Consider the following 20985-nt stretch of genomic DNA (forward strand, 5'->3'; position numbering starts at 1 on the left):
GCAACTCAAAAGCGAAGCGGCAAATGCCCCTCAATGGACGTCTCTCAGCTGCTAGTATTAGTCTATTTTCATGTATCCCCGTCCACCCGCCTTGCACCTCCTCCTTAATAAGCAACGTATATACGAAAATAATCCGAAGTTTACGGAATCTCTCAGGTAACTAAAATCATTCACAAACTCTTTCTGAAACTTCTCGAGACTGTAAAGTCAGGTCGTAGATTAAAAAATCAGAAATATAATGGTCCCTATAAGAGTCTACAACCCTTTTTTTCGGGAGGGACTGTGCGAATTATAACATTTTTCTCTCCAAAGATGTAAATACCTGCGCCAATGATTTTTTGACAACAAATAAAAAAAACCCAGTTCGCGCCACAAGCCGTTAAGCAAGAAGGTTTTACTCTTGCACTTGGCGCTTTGAAAGTTCGGCCGAAAAGTTTGGTTCGAACATCCGAAGGCACAGGTTAGACTTGCATCTCTCTCGGCGCACGGTGTCCCTGGCACGCCAGCCGTCGTTTTCCTGCCGCAGGCGGGCAACGACAGTCTGCCTTTTATGGCCCTTTTCCAAGCGCATGCCTGCCCCGAACAGCGCTGAATGCCTCATATCGTCAGAGTGCCCTTGTATGCGTATGTTCCTACTGCGGAGATCCTCGGCCCATGTGCTGCATTTTTGATTCTTGGCGGCCATCCCGTGCACACTCGTTCGCATGCCGGCTCAACGCGCCGCTGGAAACGGCGGTCACTAGCGTGCTCGTCCTCTAGCGGCTCCCTGCTGCTACCCGAATTTCCCATGATGTGGCGGTTGATACACGCATCTGAGGTCATCTGTAGCCATCACGGGACGGCACTCTTTTTTTTCTTAACTTTCCTTCTTATTCCCAAAATAACTTTTGCCTGTACTTCTGCATATCAGAGGTGCAGTGTAGGCCTCCCGCCGCCCGCCCGGCTTCGGCGCTACATGGCGGTCCTATTGAGCACCCTGGCGCGTAGTTCCCGGCCTTTCGCGCTCCAATACCAGCGTGCTTCGGCTGTTCCACACAGCCCTGGGCTTCCGTGGGCGCCGTTGAATTCAGAGCAGCTTTCCCGAGAGCCTCGGCATGGCAACACCATTCCCAAAGTGACCGGTGCAGCGGCTACGCATCACAAGTTATTTTCACATCTTTGCGGCCCTACTCCATTAAGTCGCTGTTCAGGACGGCATTCGCGGCACTGGAGATTGCAGAAATTGCGAATCCTAGCACGCACCCGCCATGCTTTAGCACCTGTGATGGTCGGTATGACTTCAGTTTGCTGCTAATAGTGGCAGTCCACTGCGGTCATCGCCGGAAGGGACTTTCGGAGGCCCACCACCTTCTTATTGCGAATACCCATAGATAACCTCGCCCACACAAATTTAGTAGTTTACATTTGTTGTTTCCGCGTCACTCTTCACCCACCCCACCTCTCCCCCCTCTCCCTCCCTCCATGGCCAACAAGTAACCACGCCTTCCGAATTAGCTGCACTGCGCCACAGCTCCTACCTCAAGGAGCATAAAATGAAGCTGGGACTTTAATCAATTGGCTGAGCTGATACATTCAAAATATCAGTCGATCAATGAACAAAATCGCGAAGGCCCATAAAAATGTTTGTTTACTGCTCGAAAGCAATCAAACTCTTAATAAATTTACATCTAGGCAAGTAGAACCTATATACAGCAGGTTGAGTGCCGTATGAAAATTTTGACGCAGTTAGACGTCAGTTAAGCCTAGCAACATCTACTGCATGAAAATAAATCACCCCGCGACCTACAACCGGCCCGAACAACCTTATCTCAAAAGAATCTGCTTTACAAGCGCAACCCTTATAGCCCTATAAACAGGACCTTGTCTCGCGGCAGTTCTGCCGGGCAGCCATGTGGACGCATGAAAAGTTACGATTCACAACGGCTGTCCGGCGCCGGTGTTCTAGTCGCTCACTGCTTTCAATCGCGAAGGCTTCCATGCTCAAATTATGGGCTCGTTCACTGTGGTACTTTCGCATAACGCATTGCAATTTCCTGCTCGGAACAAAAACAGTAAAAATTTCGCCTTTTAAAAGCTTTGCAAGTTGGTGCAACTTTGCACAGATTTGAAGAGGTATCCGTCCAGAAATTTCCCGCGATTTGAAATATGTGGCGCAATTGAATGCGAACGGAGAGCTGTTATTTCAGTTATTATCGTATTTACTTGCCAATCGATCGTTGGTCGATATAGGTATTTGGTGGCAGCGCACCGGGCAAAGTACCTCCATTCGGCATGGTGGTGGTATTAGTATACTTAACATGGTAAGAGGCATGCAGGGGTTGAAATGTTTAGCACAAGGAAATGTGATGCACGGTGGTTTGAAGTTGAAACGACGCATATGTTCTTTATAAGACAGTATCTCATTTATAGCATGACAGGCGTGCATCTCAGTGAGTGTATGGCTCGCAGATGTGCACTATTTCTAGACACGAAAACGTAGATGTATGGTAAGTAGTCAAAGAAAACTAATCAAATGGCACGTATCTGCAGCGCTTCAATGTTATCCAGGACGTATTCGTGGCTGGGATTCGGAATTTCGAATGCGGGTTCGATCTTAGACCGCATGTGGTGTTTAGTCATCGGGTGCCTTATTTTGCGCATGTTTTTTCTGGCCGTCGCTAATCAGAAAAGGGAGTGAAGTTAATATAATAATAATAATAATAACTTTATTTCCATCAGTGATGGAGGAGACTGCGAGTTAAAGTCGCTTTAGAGGCAAGCGACTTGACTAGAGCCCGCAGCCTCCTTTACAAGGCAAACAGCGATTGAGCAGGAGATATACATAGCAATTGACCACATGCGAAATTTGCACAAAAAATAAACGCAAAAACACAAATTACCTGAAAAACGCTCTTCAATTATTTAAGAAAGATTGAGTGACAAAGTGTTGACGTAAAGCTCGTGCATCAGTTATATAAATATCAAGACTTGATTTCAAAAACAAATTTAAAAGTGTTGGTAGTGTGTATGATATCTTTTGTGTAGAATAATTGGCACGCGGAGTGACTACCTTCCATTGTTCCGTACGCGTTGTGATGTAAGAATGTGTGTTCCTGGTGAGATTAGATAACTCATGAAGGAACTGTAAATTCTCTTTTACCTCCCGTTTGAAAGCTTGACTTAACTTGTAATGATAAAGGTTAAGCACGGGTATCATATTTGCTTTCGGAAATAAGTCTGATGTGTGGGCATTGTAAGGCATGTTAAATAGTACTCGCAAATACTTTTTCTGAAGTATATGTATATTTTCAAGATTCGTACGTGATCTGGTACCCCACACGAGCAGACAGTAATTAAGTGTAGAGAAAAATAGGGTGTTATAAACAAGAACCTTGATTCTGCAAGGTAATAGTGGTCTCAGCCGCACCATCATGCCAACTACACGAGATAATTTGCCCAATATGAATTCTATGTGCATGTCCCACAGCATATTCTGTGTGCAAATAACTCCATGTATTTTAAAACTATCTACAATTTCTATGTTTACATCGTCATAGACATGGTTGACGGAACTGATTATTTGCTTAGACTTGGGCCTAAGGATTATTGATTTTGTTTTGTTTATAGTGATATTTAGACAGTGTAGATGACGGCGATATATATTGAATCATGCTCAAAATTATGTTCGAAGCGCTCATTTTGTATTGAAAGCAATAGTTCACTGTTATTAAAACGAAGAAAAAACTGAGGCAATATTTCTGCATGAAAAGGATTTTGTTTTAGAATTATTGACCGTCATCCCCCCCCCCCCCCCCCCCACCCTGCAGCTGAATTTCCAGCCTCAATTTTGCATTGCACTAATCTCCACAGTCAGTAAGAATGCTGTTACCGAATCACTGGCGAACAAACGAACGTCAGGGTCATTTTGGTATAACACTTTACAGGCAACAAAGATGGCTCGAGGCATTGTTCAATGGGCAAAAACAATGATTTCTAATTTCAGACATAATATGAATTGTGTTCTATTTCCGAGAAAATCGTTAAAGCATTTAAAGTCTTTTTGGCGAACGTTTAGGGGTGATAGTTTTACTCATAGTTTTCAGGAGGGTATTTAGTCAAATTCGTAGGAAAAATTGCGGTATAAAGCATGTTTCCATTCCACCTTCTACACCTGAGTGCAAGTCAATAGGAACCACCCTATCTTGTTCTCACATAACAAGCTTTGCGAATAGAGTGCCGGTATTGAAATAGGCTACCTTCTTAAAGCAACATATTACTGGAGATGGCGCATCATGTTCCTTTACGCCCCGCCGCGGTGGCTCAGTGGTTAGGGCGCTCGACTACTGATCCGGAGTTCCCGGGTTCGAACCCGACCGCGGCGGCTGCGTTTTTATGGAGGAATAACGCTAAGGAGCCCGTGTGCTGTGCGATGTCAGTGCACGTTAAAGATCCCCAGGTGGTCGAAATTATTCCGGAGCCCTCCACTACGGCGGCCCTTTCTTCCTTTCTTCTTTCACTCCCTCCTTTATCTCTTCCCTTACGGTGCGGTTCAGGTGTCCAACGATATATATGAGACAGATACTGCGCCGTTTCCTTTCCCCAAAAACCAATTATTATTACTGTTATTATTATTATTATCATGTTCCATTTGCAAGACTGGCCTTCGGCTTTGGAATCTTCAGAGGGTGGCGCTTAACGAAGAAGACGACGAGAAGCGCCGAACGCTCTGAAGCTCGAGCGCCGAACGCTCCGTCCCTCGTGCGTGCTCTGGACTGAACGCTGCCTCTTGTCTGTACCTGGACTGTACCGCTGGTTGTTCGCGACCCAGTGCTTTGTAAAACGTTCCCTATTACAAGTGGTGGAGGTGCCCACGATCCCCTCGCCCTGGAGCTTCTCACCCGTGCATTGCCTACCGCCTCTGCAATGCCTGGGACCGTCACCCAAACCGCTTCACCGCTTCCGTCGGCTGTCTTCTGTTCCGCCGCCGCGCGGCAGCGTGACCCGGCCATCCTCAGCGGCACAGATAACAGGGATGTGGAGGATTGGTTGGCCTCCTATGAACGAGTAAGCGCATACAATAAGTGTGACGATAGCGTCAAGCTCACCAACCTTATCTTTTATTTGAGCGACGTAGCCAATCTCTGGTTTCAAAACTACTACACTGACATCTCAAACTCGGCAGCTCTCAAAGCCAGTCTGACAGAAGTATTTGGCCGTCCCGCAGCGCGTAAGCTTCGCGCCGAGCAACGCTTGCGAAGTCGGGCCGAGCAAACCAGTGAAAACTTCACCAGTTATATAGAAGATGTCGTCGATCTCTGCAAGCGTGTCAACCCTTCTATGAGCGAGACCGACGAGATAAGACATATTATGAAAGGCATTGAGGATGATACCTTCCAGATGCTCGTCGCCAAGGACCCCAGACTGTCTCCTGCATCATCGGCTGCTGCCAAAGCTTTGGTGAGCTGCGCAAACAGCGCCTTTCTACCCGGCGTGCAGGCTTTCAGGAGGACACACTTTCCAGCTTAGCTCTTCCAGGGGACCGTGCTCTGGACCAACAGTCGCTCCTCCAGAGCATCCAGCAGTTTGTACCTGAGGAAGTCGCACGCCAGCTATCTTTGTCTACCTGCCCGCCTACGCCTGCTCACTCCCAACCTACAGCGTGTCATCGAGGAGCAAGTCGCTGAAGTCTTGCCGCCTCCTTCTCAGCCACCCCTGATCGCGGCTCCTCTAACGTACGCCGTATATGTGGTGCGGTCGCGGCACTCACCTGCTGCCCCTGTCTTTAGGCCACCTACCCGGCAGTTAAAACCCCAGCGACCTGCAACCCCACCTTACCGTCCGGTTGCCCGCCCTTGATCACAGCCGCAGCCACTCATCCCCTGGCGCACACAAGACCGCCGCCCTATTTGCTACGCCTGTGGCGTCTCTGGCCACGTGGCTCGTTTGTGTTGCAGTCGTGACCACCGTCCCTACGATTATAGGCGTGAGCCGACGTACGACCTTCTGCCATTGTCGTCGCCTGCGTCACACGAGCCACCTCCTGATTCTTCTTCTTCAAGTTACCATCTCCTCTCCCACCCCTCGCCGCCTCCTGGCTGCCGTTCCCGTTCTCCGATGCTCCGCCGCCACCCCGCCGTTCACTCGGAAAGCTAATGGCCGCTGTTCCGGAGGCAAGAACTGAGTCATCAGCGACTCACTCAAGACCTGTTTCTGTGCCTGCCAATATTATTACCGTGTTCGTTGAGGAAGTTGCCGTCGAAGCACTTGTTGACACTGGCGCAGCCGTTTCCGTTCTCGGTCACACCCTCTATCGCAGACTCAAAAAAGTGACGACGCCCCTTCCTGCCGTTTCTCTCCGCACCGCCAGCGCTCAGGACATTCGACCGTTAGCCGCCTGCACCGCCCGCCTGCTTATCGACCATGTTCCCTACACAATCGAGTTCATCGTCCTCGCCTACTCCTCTCACGACGTTATCCTTGTTTGGGACTTCCTCTTCACATCACGCCGTTATTGACTGCGCCAGTTCTCAGCTTGACTTGTCGCCCTACAGTGACGCTCCCTTGGGCATACCCGGTTGCTGCTGCCGTTACAGTGGTCGTCTCAGAGGACACATGTATTCCGCCTTTCTCTTTAGTGCTAGTGCCTCTTTCTTGTGTTGCTCTCTCAGATGCAACTGTCACTTATACCCCCTCTTTACAATGCGCTGACCAGAAATCTGTTTTGCTGCCTCAAGCCGTACAGACAATTGCTCGTGGCTCCAGCGCTATTTATGTGGCCAACCCGTTCTGCCCTACCACTTTATTCCGTGGCCAATCGCTTGGTAGTGTTGCCTTTCTCGATCCCGCCTCAGCATACCCCCTCGTCGATAGCACGGCCGGCCATCACGTCAGCGCCATTACGCCTGTTCTCATCAACAATCAGTCTTCTCTCGGTATTTTTCACCGTTCTGTCGATGCTGCCCTGACGTCTACCCAACGAGGCCAGCTTGTCGCCGTTCTGCACCGTTTTAGAGCGTTTTTTGACTACCAGCAACCTTCCTTGGGCCGCCCCACCACCGTTACCCACTGTACTGACACTGGCACCCATACCCCTTTGCACCAACGTCTGTACCGCATGTCAGCCGCTGAGCGCCGCATCATTGACGAGCGGGTGACCGACATGCTCAAGCGCCACGTGATACAGCCGTCGCACAGCCCGTGAGAATCGCCAGTGCTCGTGATCAAGAAAAAATACGGTTCCATCCGGTTCAGCGTCGACTACCGTCGTCTGAACAAGATTACACGCAAGGACGTTTACCCTCTCCCCCGTGTCGACAACGCCCTCGACTGCCTGCAAGGCGATGAGTTCTTTTCTTTATTAGACTTGCGCTCCGGTAACTGGCAGGTGCCGATGGCAGAGGCTGATCGCCCAAAAACTGCATTCGTCACACCCGACGGGCTCTATGAATTTAATGTCATGCCCTTCGACCTCTGCAATGCACCCGCCACATTCGAGCGCATGATGCTCAACATTCTCCGAGGGCTCAAATAGCGCACATGTCTTTGTTACCTAGATGACGTTGCGATCTTTTCCCGGACTTTCCGTCTGACCTCCGGCGCCTTGAGAGTGTATTTGGCTGCCTGGCCGACGCTGGCCACTACCTCAATTTGAAAAAGTGCCGCTTCAGTGCTCGGCAGCTCACTATTCTCGGACATGTCGTGTCGAAGGATGGCGTTCTCCCGGACCCGGCCAAGTTGCGAGCTGTGGCTGAATTTCCGAAGCCCACTTCTGTAAAAGATCTCCGCAACTTCGTCTGCCTCTGCTGCTGCTTCCGCCGCTTTGTACGAAATATCGCCACTATCAATGACCCCTTGACCAAGCTCCTTTCCAGCCACGAACTTTCGGCCTGGTCGCCAGCCTGTGATGAAGCGTTTACGACACTCCGTCTCCTCCTGACCACTCCACCAATTCTGCGTCACTTCGACCCTCGTTCTCCGACGGAAATCCGCACTGATTCCAGCGGCGTCGGCCTCGGTGCAGTACTCGCTCAGCGCAGGCAAGGCTTTGACGAATACGTTGTCGCTTACGCTAGCCGGACACTCACAAAAGCTGAAGCCAACTATTCTGTCACCGGGAAGGAGTGTCTAGCCTTCTTTTGGCCGATCGTCAAATTTCCCCCCTACCTGTACGGACGTCCTTTTGACGTCACCGTTCACCACACACTCTGCTGTTTATCCTCTTTGAAAGATCCCTGTGGTCGACTGGCGCGCAGGGCTCTGCAACTCCAAGAGTACGACATTCGCGTTACCTACCGTTCCGGCCACAAACTTGCCGATGCTGATGCACTCTCACGTTCCCCTGTACCATCTGAGGCAGTGCCTTGTATATCCGCCCTGCCTTCTGTTACGCTTGAGTCCGCTGATATGGCTTCTGAGCAACGCAAAGACCCGTGAATCACTTGCCTCTTAGATCTCTTATCTGGCCAATTGTCTCGACCTCCTTCCCGTGCTCTCCGTCGTCAGTCCCACCATTTCGCCATCCGAGACGAGCTTCTTTACCGCCGCAACTACCTCCCGGGTGGTCGCACGTGGCTCCTCGTCGCTCCGACACATCTGCGCTCCTTCATTTCCTGTTTTTACCACGATTATCCCCAGTGTGCCCATGCCGGATTCTTGAAGACCTTCACGCGTAAACGACAGCGGTACTTCTGGCGTGAGATAGCCCGTTATGTCCGCCAGTTCCTTCAGTCCTGCACTGCATGCCAGCGACAAAAACATCCACCTCATCTACCCGCCGCTCCTATGCAGCCGCTGCCTTGCCCATCGCAGCCCTTCGAGCATGCTGGCATCTACCTTAACAGCCCTCTTCCCAGCACATCAACCGGGAACCACTGGATCATCGTTGCCATCGACCACCTCACAGGCTACGCTGAAACGTCACCTTTACCATCCGCTACAGCCCACGACATTGCATCCTTCATTCTCCATCGAATCCTTCTTCGCTATGGTGCGCCCAAAGAGCTGCTCAGTGATAGAAGTCCGGCCTTCCTCTCTGAAGTTGTAGAAGCTCTCCTTCAGGAATGCAACATCGTTCACCGCACCAGCTTCGCCTACCATCTCAGACAAACCGCATGGTTGAGCGTTTTAACCCCGCCTTTGGCGACATGCTGGCCATGTATGTTGTTTCTGACCATTGTAACTGGGACCGCGTTCTCTCTTTTGTCACATACGCTTATAACTCCGCTGCTCAAGCCACCACCGGATTCTCTCCGTACTTTCTCCTGTAAAGCCGTGAGCCTTCTAGCACAATGGACACCATTCTACCTTACCGCTCTGATGCTTCCGAATTTACAACTCTTTCTCAAGCCGCAACTTATCCCGAAGATTGCCGGCAGCTTGCCCGATCCTTCACTTCTCACGCCCAGCAGCTACAGAAAAGCACCCGTGATCCCCCTGCACTTCCTCCCGCTTACCTTCCTGACTCTTTGGTCTGGCTCTGGGTACCCTCCCGAGGTCCCGGCGTTTCCACAAAACTTGTTAGCAAGTACCAGACACCCTACCGTGTTGTTCACCAGACATCCCCCGTCAATTACCTCAGCGAACCCCTTACACCATCCTCTGATCATCGTCGCCGAGGCAGCGCCATTGTCCAAACCATACTACGACCCCACCGTCGTCACATCGCCCTAGGCGGCCAGGATGGCGCCCTTTCGCCCGGGGGGAATTCTAAGACTGGCCTTCGGCTTTGGAATCTTCAGAGGCTGGCGCTTAACGAAGAAGACGACGAGAAGCGCCGAACGCTCCGAAGCTCGAGCACCGGACGCTCCGTCCCTCGTGCGTGCCATGGACTGACCGCTGCCTCTTGTCTGTACCTGGACTGTACCGCTGATTGTTCGCGACGCAGTGCTTTGTAAGACGTTCCTTATTCGTAATACGTTCCTTAGGGAAAATATATTTTTGAAGAATTTACATGGAGACATACCAGCAGCCGGGATAGCAGCGAGAAACGCCGAGCGGACGGTGATAATAATGTTGGTCCTCAGGCTTAAGGCACATGCCCATGGCGGGGGATTGGCCAGGGTGCACTGCTGATACAAACGCACTCATGGACAAGGAGTGGAGTATTTGAATAATTTTGTGCCTTAGACTAGCATTTGTACAAAGAAATGAAAGAAAAAAACAGAAGGAAAAGCAGCGAATTCTCATACTGGCAAAGAAATCCACCTGATGTAAACATATAGGCGTGAATACATTCGCACACCGGTTTCAGGGCGTATTCCTTGGTGCTTGCTTCGAAATAGAGTAGAATCGGAATATAGGAAGCCCCAGTCGAGCAAGGAGGATCTCCAAGTAAATTCTACGGAGAGGAGGAAAGCGCCGGCATAAGAGGAAAATGTGCACTATTGACTCAATTTTGCCACAAGACTCAAAGAGGTTGATCAGAGATAACCCTGGTCAATGTAAATAAAGATTTAGTCGCGGTATTCTGCAGCGCAACAAAGTCATGTATACCTCACATTGGCTTGAACTGCACATCTGCAAACTCCAAGGAAATTCCAGGTGTCTGAAATCCCTACAGCAAAGACAGGCTTATGGCTCAAGTAGTGGAGACCCAGGAACCGTTGAAAGGGTGCTATAGTAAAGCAGACAGAATTTGGGACGAACAGGAGAATAAGTCCACAAAGGACGGACTTTTGCTGAAAATCAACCCTCTCATTAGAAGCAATGCCTCATCTCCCAGGGACCCAGTGAAAGCGTTCTTCAGAAATATGCGGTGGAATAAAAAAATTTCAGGCAAAGGCTCATAGAAGTATCCCTCGATTTTTCTTGCGCTGTCATGACGGAAAGGCTGTCTGAAAGTATAATAACCTGAGAGATACTGCAGGGAATCCTTATTAAGGCTAACGCAATGGACAGGAACTCAGCGGCAAAAATAAGGGTATAGACAGGAGCCCGAAATGATTAACTCCAACCTTGAGCCGTTGAGTGAATTCCAATGACTGCTTTTTCATTTTGCTAAAAGACGTCTGTAAAAACGCGGCATTTTTAGAAATAGTATCTAGATACTGCTCTATAAGCCCATTTATTAAATTGGCCGGCATAATCTTAGCATTTCCTGGGAGGGTGTAGTCAAAGGAGACTACAGTATCAGCTCGACGGCGGTTAACTTATACTAAAGAATTTTTTTATACGCAGATTTTTAACAGCAGTGAATTAGGTAACACAACCTGAGGGAGCTTAACCTAGACTTATTGTACCAAAGAAGAGAATTTGGTTCGTTGTAAATATAGGCTCAGCCAATGCAGTAAGAGGGTCTAAAGACCTTAATAACGTCCACACAGTGAAAAGCTCAGCCCGCAACTTTAGTTCAGGTATTCGCGCCTCCATGTACAGCGCAGGATTAGCCACTGTTTTAGGCAGACATAAGCAAAGGTGCAGAGCGCGTCACTCCATACCAACAGGGTCTCAAGCTTGTACTTTGAGCACCCGGAAAAGAGAACAGAGCAGAATTCAAGAGCAGTGTCGCGACGAATACTGAATTTTTTGTTGCTGATCCTCACCAACCGGCCAACGACACGCTAACCTGTAAGGAGAATGCTTCTAATATGGGGCCGCCAGTCCAACACCGAGTCGTACATTGCACCCAAGTATTTAATAGAGCCAACCTGCGGGATTACGATAGTGACACGACAAAGAAACGCAAATAGAAAAAAACCTCTGGGCAAACAAGGACGGAACACTTGTTGATATTTAAACTTAACTTCAGGCTGTCCGGGCAAAATTCCAGGGCATTTAAATACTCTTGCAACAATTGATACAAGATATGAATATTTCTGGTAGAAGTGAAAAAGCAGTATCATCCGGATGCTCATAAACTTTGAGAACCGCATGAATAGGGATATCACGCATTTGTATATTAAACAATAACAGCGAAAAAAACGGAGCCTCGTGGGACACGTCTAGACTGGGCGTATGTGTTACAATCTAACGTCTCCTTAGTGCAAGCCAGCGATTTACTCTTTGTGAACTTCCTTATCCACGGGAAGAGGTAGAAAGGAAGTTGTGCATTACCTAGCCTATGAAGCAAAATGCGCTATAAATTGCTCTTATATGTGTTCATAGCCTATAAATTACCATAAAGAATATGTAACTTTAATCAATTTGTGAATTCAAGAAACACTTTCATTGTGTGGTGTTAAGGTAGTACCGATATTTTTTCTAGTAGTAATAAATTCACCAAGCAGACCAAGCGAGAGATCCTCGTCGTCTTCGTCCGTCGCTGACTCATGGCATGGTGGATCTCTTCATCGTCGTCAGCCAGTTGCAGTAGACGGAATAATTTAATAAAACAGGCCGATAATAATCTGGTCGCATGCCATCTTTAGCCCTGAAGCTTGGAAGGAATTCGTTACAAATTGTCTCGTCGCAAGTAATGCGATGCAATAGGTTAGCGTAAACAACCTGAGTAGAAGTTAGAAACTTTTGGGACTATTTTAATGGTGTTATTAGGCCACCTTAATTACTTTGTGCTGCTGGCCTAGTGTTATTATGCATTGGCTATTACAAATACGCTACACATTATTTCAATAATCCTTGGCATCTCATCAATCTGTTCTTATTACGAGCGAATAGATCAAGCGCAAACATATCACCTATCATTTCATGCTTCTAAAGTTAATGAGCAAGTTCGATTGCTACATATAGCCTCTTCTTTCATGCCAAGGCACGAAAAATAAAAGCTCGAAAGAGAACATAGCGGTTCACCATAAAGTACGAAGTACCAAAGTGTCACAAGCTAAGTGATAGCGTGCTTGACATGAAGGAAGGAACGCAGAAACCATTCAGGAGGAGGAAATTATTTGCTAGAAGAAAGTGAATTTATTAATATTGGAGAAAAATACGAGTAGCAGCATAAATTGATGAGTGAAAAAAGTTGTGCCAGTTGGTACGTATTCATTATACACAACAGCGCAGGAAACACGGACAACAGGACAGAATAGACAACACAAGCGCTGACTTCAACTGAAATTTATTACCGCAAAGGAAGAATATAGGCATATTCTAATCTTCCAAAAGAAACAAACATAAACGTAATCCGCACACAAGATATGAGCTAATGCGCACGTGTCCAATGGTAAAAACAAAAACACTCTGGCCAGAAGAAGATAACACTTTGACGCATTCTTAATCACGCTATCAATCAAGATGGGCACCCTTGAAGAAATCTAGTTGATTCTGTGACACAAACTGAAGGCTGACTGATGCAAGTGTCTCGAGCATTATGCATATGATAGGGTTACAATATTTCTCTAGCCAATTGGTCCTTGTGTCTAAAAAGAACGGTTGCAGCAGAAAATACCGCGGTGGAACCGCATGACGTCAGGACCAATTGGCTAGAGAAATAATGGAAGCCTATCAGATCCGTAATTCTGGAGACACTTCCGTCAGCCGGCCTTCAGTAGTCGTGTCACAGAATCAACTAGATTTCCTCAAGGGTGTCCATCTTGATCGATAGCGTGATTAAGGACGCGTCCAAGTGTCATCTTCCTCTGCGAAGAGTGTTTTTTTATTGTTCTTGGACACGTGCGCATTATTTCAGGCCTTTTATGACGATTCTGTTCATGCTTGTTTTTTCAAAGATTAGAATATGTATATATTCTTCCCTTCCCGTAATAAATTTCAGTTCAAGTCAGGGCTTGTGTTGTCTATTCTCTCCTTTTGACGGTGTTTCCTGAGCTGTCCTGAATTTATAATATCAGCATAACAGCGCACTACGAAAACGTTTCTTGAATTCATAACTTGATCACAGTTACAATTTCTTTAGGGTCATTTATAGGGTATCTACACGCATAAGAGTAATTATATAGTGCGATATTTCTTTTTTCTGCTATTAAAATCTCCGCGCGCAAAGGAAAATCATCCGTAAGGTACTGTGATCACAAGTTCTCCAAGTAAGCCGCACGTTTTTATCAAAAAAATCGGCTACCCTTTAAGCGCAGCTCTGCAGTTTTACAGTTGCAATACCTTGAATTTGGATAATAAAAAGGAATGCAAAACCTTTTGTTTAATCAAATCCTTTTAAACATCATTCTCAAAATCATTTTGTTAGTGCAAATATGATCTCTACATAGAAGTGTTCGTTCCTTTTCTTTAATAGTTTTTTAACTCCATCCTTAACACTGAATATTTCTTTAAAAATTTCGTACTTTCTCAAGTCTGTTTGAGATACTTCCACTATAAAACTGCTAGTATTTCTTGCTTGGGATCTTGAGGTACCCTTAGAGTTTAAGGCTTGAAATTGTTAGAACGTATGAGCACGGATAAAAATTATATTCGTTGTCAGTGTAGTTGAAAGTTTCCCGTAACTGTAAAAGCTCTGAACAATGCGGAGCACATAGCATTTCCTTTTTTTCTTATAGAGCACCGATGCAAAGTACCTTTAAAAAGTACGTTTTTAAGCCACATGCGGAATTTATTCAGCCGTAACCAAAACTGTATATATAACCAAATGTATATATACAGAATGTATAGCATTTCCTATTTTTTCTCAGAGAGTACCGATGCACAGTATGTTTAAATAGCGTGTTTTTAAGCTACATGCGCAAATTCTTCTGCCGTAACCAATGTTGTATATATAACCAACTGTATATATGGAGAATGTTACAGTATCTAGGTTATAGTAATTACAAGACAATATAATTTACTTGGCCTATCAGAAGAACATTCACATAGCTGATGTATGTTGCCGCCGTTAAAGTAGCAGATCGTTCTTGTGTTACATGACTTTTTGGACATTGAGTTCACTTTTTACAGTAACTTAACCGTAACCAAGACTGTATATGAGTGTTTTTCGATGAATGTGAGTGTACACGTTATATCAGTTACGAAACAATGTCATTTGCGTGGTGTATCCGAAAAACATACACCTAACCGGCGTATCTTCCAATCGTTAAAGTAGCACATCATTTTTGTCTTAGGTCACGTTACGGACAGCTTGCGCATTCAACGATTAAACTAGCTGATTATTCATTTAGAACAAAATACCCCTGTTTCATTACGCAGCGGAGCAAAATAAATTACCGTTTATGAAGCTCTCGAGCTCCACTGGCCAGTTTTTATGCAAAAATGTAATTGCCTACAAAAAAACTATGCTCCTACAACTATAATGATTTGAGAATTATCATCGTTCTATGCAAGATTAGGTGAGCAACTCTAAAATACTAAGTAATTCGGGTGGACACCATGCAAAAACAGCCGAATTTCTGCTTTTACGCATTGTAAAGAAAAGAACATTTTATAGAATAGACATTTCTGTGTCTCATTTCTCTGTGCAGTGAGGAAAAAAAATATGGTTGTATGCCGCCATTAGTTCTTGACACTTGGTGTAGAAGCCTGAATTTTCGTTGTGTCCAATTTTAGGGCCTCATTCTTCAGCCACAAGATTCAAAGTCAAAACATGCGCCTAATTTTCTAACACATTTTTACAGCTTTCAAGACAGATAAGGAAGTCATAGCCAGCCCCACTGAAAAACTAGCTTCAGCATACCTCCTAGTGAACCGAAATCATGGATTCCAAAAAGATATGGTAGTGAGGAGCAGAAGAAACCAATGTCATACTCTGCACTGCGTGAATGGGTGAGGGGCTGGAAAGATCAAGGAGGAAAGGGAGCTAAGATAGAAAATTAAGTTTGCAAGCAATTCGCATATGGCTAAGTCTTGGCATATATAGCTGTCAAAATCATCAGTGTCACAAAACAAAGTAGTGTTGGAGTTTCCCCTTCATCCTTCTTTTAGTTTTATAATAGTAAGTCTTTATTTTCATTATAATACAAGGAAAAGGGACCCCAGGCGAAAAGCTATAAAGCAGCTGCTTGAGATTGTCTGAAGCCCTACACGTAGACATGTCATACAGCATGTGATCAGGTACGCGACACAAGTACAACCACGGAGCGAGACAGCACCAACGCACACACTAGAGGCAATTCAACAAAATTGTAAAAAAAAAATTTTGTTGCACGTGCACTCTAAAATGGTTTAAATTCACAAGTATTAGCTTTTACACCGCCTGAACAAAATGCATTTAAAACTCTTTAGGACGCAACTGTCAACTTGTGTTTTGCATATGTTATACTTGTTTAAAATAGTTGGCACGAGAACGTGTAGTGTCTGATTTCCATAGTTTGTTCTATTTCGCGTTACAGCCCATTGTTCTCTAATTCTTGTGGCGATAACTTTTGCTTATGAAGGTTTATGAAGGTTATGAAGGTTCCCTTATAAAAGTACTTGAAGGGTCCTTATGCAGGATTGCTTATGAGGTTTTTAAGAACCCTAACTTCCTGTCCTCTCTCTACAGTGAAACTCACCGATTACCATGTGAGCTCCAATACGCAGTAACATAGAGGTGCGCCGCCAGATATATGGTAAACTAGGTAAAAACTCTTATTATGAACTTATTTTGCCAGAAATTAGTAAGGGAGCCTATATAAGGGTCCGTTAGTGTCCGTGAGCTGGCCCACAGAGGACAACTATAATTTCCACCATGCCCGTTAGCAAAATTGAAGCCTCCAGGAAACGCAAAGCGCCGACTCAAAATACTCGAGAGGCTATCGCTCATGACCTCAGCACAGCAACGTAAAAAAAAACTGCGACTCCGACTGATCGCTTCGGAAGCCTTATTATAGTCAAAGAAAACAGATCCGTGGTCCTATCGGGTAGATATACCATCGTTTCATTCCGAATGAACCAGCCGTGCACGTAGAAAGCTGGAGGGTATTTTGAAGAGGCGACGGCGAGTTTTTCTTGAAAGCAAGGGTTTCTTGAAAGCAAACAGACATGTTTTGCGACGCGAGAAGGTATAAATGCCATTTTCCTGCAGCCAGCCATGGGAGATTCTTCAGCGAGCGCTTAGCACATTCACAGTTGATGTGACATGGCATACCATAATAATATGATTCAGAATTCACGAGTTTTACCTCCGAATTTCTTCCCCTAACTACAAACGGGGGAGGGGGGGCACAAGGCGGAGGCATTCGGCAGCTCGCTTCCATAATTTAAAATTTCAACGCACGAAACAAGCAGTTCAAGGAGTAGTCGTACCTTTCTTGTTGGTGCCCGAGTCCGGCGTTGACTGTAAAAGGGCTCCCCTTGATGACGACACGTGACGCTTGTGTGTAACCTGGTAGGCAGCTAAGAACAGCGTTATCTGATACGCTCTGGCGCTGTAATTGACGTGCGCGTTGTAGAAACAGCCGCTTTAGGGTCTTCCGCAGCCCACTTGCAACCGGCTCAGAGCAATGCCAGGGGACAGTGCGTGTTCCTTCTGATATTAGCGACCTTTGGCATTCGAGGGAATTTGATCGTCACCTAGCAAGGGCACCGTGCATCACGATACTACTATAGCGTAGTATGCTACAATAGACACCTTTAACATAGCGCCTACCATTTTACCGTTACCGGTATCGAAGTACCGGAGCCCACGCACAGTCAGTGCGCATGCGCAAATCGCCTTGACGGCGCCAGATGGCGCTAGGCACCCGGCAACTGCGCGGGCGCTGAAGCCTCGGCACATAGCGTGTGCTCACCGATGGTGGGCGGGCTTCCGGTACTCCGGTAACGGTAACACGATACACGTTAACGATACACGGTATGCTAAATGCGTCTAGTAACACAATTAAGGAAGTGAAATGAATTGAGCGTGTTAAATGAGACAAACTGATATTTCAATTCTCGTGATCTTCCAAATAATATGTGAATCAGTAAAAAAATGACAATTATAAAGCTAGATTACTTGAGAAACGCTTCCCGTACAGAGGCCTTTCTTGACATGCTTTCTACAGGGACAAAGGCTAAACAGTGTCCCACTGTCGTTACGTGGCCTGGGTGTTCCCGAAGTAACAGAAAAGAGGAATTTTTCTCTTAAGCCGAACAGCAGAATAGCAGGAAAGAGGTAAGGGTGAAAACATTTTCCGTTACACTGTGCAGAGCAGGCGTAGAAGAATAGAAGCGCTATTGACACGCGCGTGAGTGTGATCCCATCATGTGTTCTGCACACTGCAATATATGACCAGGATGGCTGAAAGACCACTTGTACACGCACACAGCCTCTGAGGCTTAACACGTCGTATATGAAACAAAAGTTAACTAACCAAGGAGGAAGGGGGGGGGGGGGGGGGAGGATTTAAACAGGCAAGGATTGTTTTCATGGACGTTGATGTCTCTATGTCATCAGGTGAAGAAAAAAACGGAGCGATTCATTGCCAGGCGTTGTTAACTTAATTCATAGAACTCAAGTGTCTCGAAATAAAAATTCGGGCCAGAATTCCGGCAGTCATGTTTTCCTATATGGGTTATTACATGCGAAACATACCACCACTAATTACTTTTAAAAATTGAGCTAGCTAGCCATTCTGTAAAAGCAGTCTCAACGAAGTATTTTTCATCAAACTAATTCCTTTTCTCACGCGAAGAAGCAATAGTTAGTCAGACTAAAAAATGTTTAAAGGAAAACAAAAACAGAGAACAAGGAATAATCCGTAGTTTAGAGTATTTCACCTGCGTTCCTACTTCATCTATATTCAATAATGTCATCATGCAAGCATTTTCTGTGTTTGCTTGGTTCAGTAAAAAAGAAAAACAAATGTGTCGTTTTAACGCTATTTTTCGTAAACGTCGTTAACGTCTCACTCACAATAATATTTTGATGTTTTTCTTCTTCCTGGTTAGTACAAAATTAATGTCACACTGTTAAACAGAGTTTTTTTAAGACAAATGATATCCAGGGTTCGCAAATATTAGCTTTTTTCTAAGATTCAGACTAAAATTAAGGATCGAGGCCTTCAAGACTGAAATACTTGAGATGGCTCATAATACACACTGAGTTCGTATAAAAAGTTTAATTCGAGTAAATTTTGTTTGGGCGAATAAGGAAATTTTGAAATCCTCAACCAACCACCTCGGTACATAATCTCGAACTGTGTCTTCCCCGCGGAGCACGCAGGTGTCTGCAGTGTTCCGCATGTATATATACTGACATCAAGCGAGACAGTAGCTATTCCTTTTGCAGAGAGCCACAGTGCATATTAGTAACAGAAATATGCCGTGGCACGTACTATTGTGCTCATCATAGCTTGGAACGCATTATATGGTAACCGCTTCATCGCGAATCATAGCCCCATGTAAAAGAGTTCCTTTCTCGCACGAAAGTTCAGTGCAATATGCTGTTCGCATCGTAAACTATCTCCAACAATTCCTAGCTCCACTGGGTTCGTGTTGCTTAGAGAACTGAACTCCTTACGCATCTTGTGCTTTGCCGCTCATATTGAGCACAGTAGTACACATTCTGCAGACCTGCCTGTGAGGCTGTTTGCAGGTTTCAGTTTGCAGCAAATTTAATTTACTCCAAATAAAATTTCTAGATTACAAGCAAAGAAACTGGTGCGCTTTGTGAGCCATCTCACGTACGCATTTATCTATGAGGCCTTAAACTTTAATTTACATGTGCATCAGTATACAGTCACTTACTGCAAAATTTCATTTCAAATTTCCTAAAGACGTTGTTGAATTATTTTACGTTATATTTAGCATAAGCTACAGTACCAGGTGAAAGCAGAAAAATTCAGAGGGCTCTTCAGAGTCGTTACATGCAGTGAAGGTGAAAGCATTAGTGTGTCATCGCGAGTGTTCGACCTCGACGCAGGTTGCGCACTGAGAAATGAAACGAAGACTAGCCTCCGAACGCTGAATACACAAATTCTGAATCCACAAAGTTCCAACGGAAACACTTGGTTCGAATACCTGTCGCGAGGTAGCCTCAAACTTCTCTAGCAGATGTATCCTATGCGCAAAGAGAATTCCTATGACACAAATCTGAACGATGTACAACGCCGGTTGCCGCCTAATTTTGGAACGAAAATCATGGAAATTAATCCAAACAAGGATGTTATGCCGGCGGCTCGAATCTCTGTCACAAGCTATAGCCTGTAACCTGATTAAGAGCCTTATGCTACAAGCAACGAAAATCGTATAACACCACCTGAAACTGTGTACGAAGAGCGGTTGCTTCGCAGTTTTCGTACGAAAATTGGGAAAATACGCGCAACATGGAAAGCAGGCAAGCAGGCAGGTAGGCAGGCGGGTGGGTCGGTGGGTAGGTGTTGAACTTGACGCTGGTTAGAGCGTACGAGCCTAGAGTCGAACTCTCCACTTGAGAGTGAAACACGAACCACCTTTGCAGGCTGAGTTGTTCGAAACTGGGTTTGCCCCGAAGCGGCTTAGCGGGGTTTGCGCAGCCTCGTCCAAACATCAAGCCCGGTGCCATTTGCCTTTCAGATTCCCTGAATAAATTCATATTTTTTTATATTCCCAGAGCACGCGATTGTCCTGGACAGATGCGCTGCTTTTCGATTTCTTTGCAATTTCCAGCCTTTGTTCTCGCATGTAGTCTTTGCCATCAATTTTCCAAATACCAAGATACTTGCACGCCATAACTATATGTAATTCAAATTTCTGTAGCGTGAGCGCACCGTGCTCATCATTATAAACCATGACCCCCAATTTTTCAGTGCTAAATCTCAGTCCTAGAGCCTCCGCCTTTTTTCCAGAAATGTCTGCCAAGTCTTGTAGACCTCTCGCGCCGTCTACTACAAGAACGATGTCATCGGCATATATCAATTTCATTATGTGACTTCTCTCCAGTTGGCCCCTTCGTTACTTCGACACTGTGAACCCTAATTCATTAGTTTCTACCTGCTGTCCTATCACCCCGATTCAGAGGGTTTATAGGAGGGGCGATAAAAACATTCTTGCCAAAGTCTTATTTTTTTAAGTACAACTCTTTCTGCATCTGCAGTTTCTTGCCAGTTCACAGGTATACGTTGTTCTCCTTGTACATTTCTATTAATAAACATTGTTTCATCGCACAAAGCCTCTTTTTCTAATAATTTACATAACTGGGAGTTGTTTACATTGTCTGAAAACGCCATCTACAGGGGTCGTTCTTCGCTCGCACCAATTTCAATACTATGTGTG

General features: G+C 45.8%; 1 protein-coding gene across 2 annotated transcripts in view; it reads right to left on the bottom strand.

Moving 5' to 3' along the window:
* LOC144118951 (monocarboxylate transporter 9-like) overlaps nt 1–17188 on the bottom strand; it is a 29049-nt gene extending 11861 nt beyond the window's left edge. Inside the window, exon 1 of one of the 2 annotated variants that reach the window (XM_077651712.1) lies at nt 17056–17188. The gene's annotated coding sequence lies outside the window, so the exon portion shown is untranslated. The remainder of the gene's footprint in view (nt 1–17055) is intronic. The other variant, XM_077651711.1, reaches the window with a different exon arrangement.
* Between the last annotated feature and the right edge of the window lie 3797 nt (nt 17189–20985).

Source organism: Amblyomma americanum, chromosome 2 (genome assembly GCF_052857255.1).
Source record: "Amblyomma americanum isolate KBUSLIRL-KWMA chromosome 2, ASM5285725v1, whole genome shotgun sequence".
NCBI classification, from domain to species: Eukaryota; Metazoa; Arthropoda; class Arachnida; order Ixodida; family Ixodidae; genus Amblyomma; species Amblyomma americanum.